Genomic DNA, 4,173 nt, shown 5'->3' on the forward strand with positions numbered 1-4,173 from the left:
ATTGGTGATTTCAAATATGAAATTTAATCGTAAGCTTAGTGAACAGTTTTGGAGAATTTGATGTTTCCCCATTCAAAGAGATAGGAGCTGCACTTGCATGCCCGAGAGGCGTTTCAAAGATGGCCGCCGAGTGACATGACTTGCCTTAAAGGGACTTTGGTAATGCTAAATTTCTCCAAACCTGATTTGATGAGGAAACAAACTCATCTACATCTGGGATGTCCTGAGAATAAATATTAAGCTTCATTTTTGGGTGAAATATTTCTTTAAGCATTCAAAGGAAGTAAAGCTGTACTGCACGCTTGTGTCAGTAGGAGATCTTGTTTTTGTTTTGAACTTCTTCCTTTTTGCTCTTCTGACACTCACGTCACGAGGCAGGAGAAGCTGGAAGGTTGGGGGTTGTGCCACCATGGTCCATCAGTGTAATTGTTTTGTGGGCTGAAGGATATTTTTAGCCCACCAAAGGTTGGTCCCTTTTGTTATCTCACAAAGACTCGACAACCCCGCTCACAGTCATGTCTCTTTGAAGGAATGGCGTTGTTGAGAATTACCTCGGCACCGTGTCCCGGGTTCTCCTATGTGGCGAGGCTTTGATCAGAGTGAATCTTTTGGTCCTAACATCTCTTTAAAGCTGTGTAAGGTCTGCTGAAGATTTGCCACAGACATCTCCTGAACTTGTCTTGTTGAGTATTTGTAATTGCTTTTCCGGCAGGTCTAGGTTCCCTCGGTTTTTGGTGCTTCTTAACATTCCCACCATGATAATGCCCTCGTGGGATCAACACGCAGTAAGGTGTGTGTTCCCTTTAGCCTGACGCTCCTCGCTGTCTCGCGGGTTATAGGTATTGTAATTCACTTGTTCAAAACATTAATATTGTAAGTGTAAGACCACCAAATGAATCAAATGTGGTTTAGATATCTGTTTTTTGGGCAAATTGTTTGAGTAATATCAATGCGTGATATTAAAATAAATAATGTACACAATTATATTAGCTGATTTAACTATATTCTTTTCAATCCAATACCAACATTTTGTAATATCAAGGTCAGTATTGATGCTTTTTAAATATAGTTTAATAATTATAGCCCTTTTACAGGCAGTATTTTTAGTATTTATTTGTAATCAGCAAATAATCAGACATCTGTTTTTGTTTTTTATTTACTGACCATAATTACTGAACATGATCCTTTAACAACTTTTAATTTCAATAAATATATTTTACATTTATTATAAATTTAAGAAAGTTTGGGTTTATAAGTACATTTTGGTTTTATGTTGTGTTATAAAATAGTGCATTACAATGCTGTCACATATTTAGTGTGAAATAACTCCAGATGATGTTTGTGTGTGGATGTTTGAATGAGTGCTGTGACTGAGCACTGACTGCTTGTCATTCAGCATTTCGGCTCATGTTCAGATGAGCGGAAATAGTTCTGCTCTCCTTCACAACTATGTGCTAACAGTCTATGTTTTCCATTTCTTCAAGCATTAATTTTTCTTGTTAAATAAAGACACTTGCTATAAAGCACTTTCCGATATTATATGTGAGGAATCGAAAACATAAATATTAATAAGTGTAACCCTCGTGTTGTGTTCTGGTCATTTTGACCCATTTTTATTTTTCAAAAATTTAAATTTTTTTAAATTTGTTTAAATTTTCTTTTCTTTCTTTTTTACTTTTTTTTTTTTAAATGTTCTACTTTTTTTTTTTTTTAACACTGGTGGCACCAGTAAAAAATGTCCAGCCTACTAAAAAATTGCTTATAAATTTGTCTTTAGCTAAATTATTAATTGATTTCAAACTTGTTTTCTTTCGGTTAGCACAGGTTTTGTATTTCATTTTAAAATTGATTAATTGTAGGCATCACCTCAGTTTTTGAATGAATGTTGCTAAAATTATGCATAAATGTTTTTTACTCAAAAACTGAGGTGCATAAGTGTGTTCTAACCAAGATGAAACGTCATAAACTGTAATAAATAAATACTAAAAATTAATGAATAAATACTAAAAATAAATAAATAAATAATTGGAGTAGGCTGTATAGGAAAACGATTTCAGTGTTTGCTTCAAAATGTCACATTTAATCTATTACTTGCTCTTTCTTTGTAATGATTTGTGAAAATTGTTTTACCATCAAATGTAAGTGATTTGGCAGTCTATATAGTCAAAAACGTTGCCTGCCACACAGGAAACTCAATTCACAGTTGATTCCAATAGAATTTGGAGTTACAGCAGCATGTATAACGACACAATACATCACTAAACATAACACAGCACACACACACAAATATTGAGTCAAATAGTCTGTTTTTGGTTGCAACTATTTTTAATGATTGTTTCAGTACCAATTCAATTTATAATCAACATTTATTTTAAATGCATTTTTTTCACAGAGCTTATTGTAGTTGACATCTCTGCAATGCTGCCATAGGATCTGCCCAAAATAAGGTATCTTGGTGCCACATACATTTTGGAAAAGCCAATAATGTCTTAATTTGCTGTCTAGGCAGCTTGCTATGTTTTGGAGCCTAGCTATATGCATGCACAGTTTATAAGCAAAAATGTTTTAAATCACTCTTCATTCATAGAGAAGGGCGTTTAGCTCTCCTACAGGAGACATCTGGCATGGGAAGGTTGTCAATGGCATCCTATATTCCGCAATTTAACTCTCCAGTCTGCCCGTGGGCCCTGCTCGGAAACGTGCCCGGTGCCACCACCATGCCTCATCAGAGCTGGCATCGGCCGTCCCTGTCAAGGGTTTGGCAGGGCTGCGGCATCACGCTCCATTAAAAAGCTTCTGGAATTTCCCACATTTTGGCAAAGGTCTTGTTTTTATTTTCCAAAGAGAGTGGCAGGGCCAAGGGAACGCTGGGTTTGGAGAGACACCGGAGTGCAGTCGGGTTTCCACACCCCCTCCCGCTCTGGTCTCGAGTCGACCCTTTAGGGAAGAAGCAGGAACGGAGAAAGCGCTAATATCTTAGCAAACCCTAAAAGACATCAATTAATGGTTGCGCAAAGCCCCGGTGCTCTGGTATCCGCGCGGCGAGGCCTGCGGGGCGGAGCGGGCAGCCTTTTAGAGCGCTGGAGAGAGCCGATGTCTCTAAAGTGGTCCCCGGACAGACACGCTGATAAATGCTAATGGAAGTGATTACCTCAGACAGTAAATGGACCTTTTTGACAGAGTATCGGCAGAGGCCAAAACAAGCTTATGGGTGCAGTTTGGGTCGGGTGGGAGCGGAGGGGTGGATGGACATAGATTAGACTTTATTGTTAGCCTCAGGTGGGCCTTTCTAGTTGAGTGCAAGAAAGAGCAGCGTTGAGAGTCAATCCATGTTGTTAGATTCAATCTTTATTTGCATTACTGGTACAAGTATTTCCCTGATCATTTATGCAACTATTTATTACACAATAGACTTCACTAAATCTCACAAATTTATTGTATGCTTATGCTCTTATTAGTCTTTTTATCTGAAATTCTCATTTATTTAGATTTGGATGGTCAAAATGTATTTATTTATTTATTTAGAAGGGGACATCTAAGCTTAAGAGTTTTATTTTATTTTATTTAAAATGAAATAAAAATGAAATCCTTAAGGTTAGATGACCCCTTCAAAACTGGTCATTGGCAATTTTATTTATTTCATTATTATGCTAATTGTTATTGAATAATTATTATTGAAAATGTATTATAATTCATGGAGTCATTTAATAATTAAATAGATTAATGTAAATTAGTGCATTACACATTTCAACATAACCTGCATAGGTCTTTAGAAACAGTTGTCACTAATAATTTCTAGTAAATTTCACAAATAATTACAAAGAAACAGCAAGTAATGTATTAAATTAAATGTCAAATTTTGAAGTTAAAAGAATGAAATAGTATTTTCTTGTAAAGCATACTCCATTAATCTTTGTTTTATTTACAACTTCAAAAAGAATCTGTTATATAATGTGTTATGAAATCCTGTCAATTAAAAATATAAGCCTGTATATAATTAATAGAATCACAGTGCAATTCAGATATATCCGTTCCTATTTACATAGGTAAATTAAACATATAGCTATAAGTGTACGTGTAAATATACATAAAATATTTGACTTAGTATTTTACATTATTGACATTTTTTCTAATAAATAAATATATATATATATATATATATATATATATATA

This window comes from Sinocyclocheilus rhinocerous, unplaced genomic scaffold (assembly GCF_001515625.1).
Source record: "Sinocyclocheilus rhinocerous isolate Xijiao unplaced genomic scaffold, SAMN03320098_v1.1 scaffold1697, whole genome shotgun sequence".
NCBI lineage: Eukaryota > Metazoa > Chordata > Actinopteri > Cypriniformes > Cyprinidae > Sinocyclocheilus > Sinocyclocheilus rhinocerous.